The sequence below is a fragment of the Rhamphochromis sp. 'chilingali' genome (assembly GCF_963969265.1).
Source record: "Rhamphochromis sp. 'chilingali' genome assembly, chromosome: 16".
NCBI classification, from domain to species: Eukaryota; Metazoa; Chordata; class Actinopteri; order Cichliformes; family Cichlidae; genus Rhamphochromis; species Rhamphochromis sp. 'chilingali'.
Window position 1 is genome coordinate 8,281,051 of NC_137943.1, and position 824 is coordinate 8,281,874.

The window sequence follows — 824 nt, forward strand, 5'->3', positions numbered from 1 at the left end:
TTCTGCATGTGAATAAACAGGGAGGGGTCGTTCATTTGAGAAGCATGCAAGCTTAGATAACCCGTGGAAATACAATCAACTTCTGCTAAAGCCCTTTGCAGTGTTTTTTTTTTTTTCTCTTTTTTATGGACACCTGTTCCTCTTTTGAAACTCCACCAAGGGGCTGAATAGCAAATTTGGCTAACTGCCACTACGCATAGCCTAGTTTTCTTTTCTTTCTTTTCCCTTTTTTAAAAAAAAAACAAAAAAAAAAAACTTTGAGCATATTCGTTGCACTGAATGGGGCAGATAAAGTTTTCGCCCTTTTCTGTTCATGCACAGCTTTCCTTTGGAGAGATAAAAGCCCTGCAATCACTGGTGTGCTGGGGCTCCTGTGGCTCTCAGCACTTCCCTTTCAGGCCTGGCTTAGACTCAACGCACTGTCAGCATTAGGATGAGTGAGCTTTCATGCACCATCACAAGGGGAGGGGATGACACCTCCAAAATCTACGCAGGGACCGGGGGTCGGGAAAACAGGCGGTGTGGGGAAAGGAGACAAGATTAAAAATAAAAATTAAATAAATAAATAACCGTGACTAGATTTGCAGAGGTCAAGATTTATGGTTACTAATGAACTCCACACTGCTATTCCTGTAAAAGACAAGACAGTGAGTTCTTTAGCATTTACTTTAATATTTAACTTAAGTCATTGCATCAAAGGTGGGCGATAAAGTACCAAGTGTGAAACCAAGGAAAATGAAACTTTCCAAGAAAATCACTTTAACCAGATAATGAAAATCAACAAAAAAACAAACGAAGCAGATATCATGAGGCTTCTTTCAGTG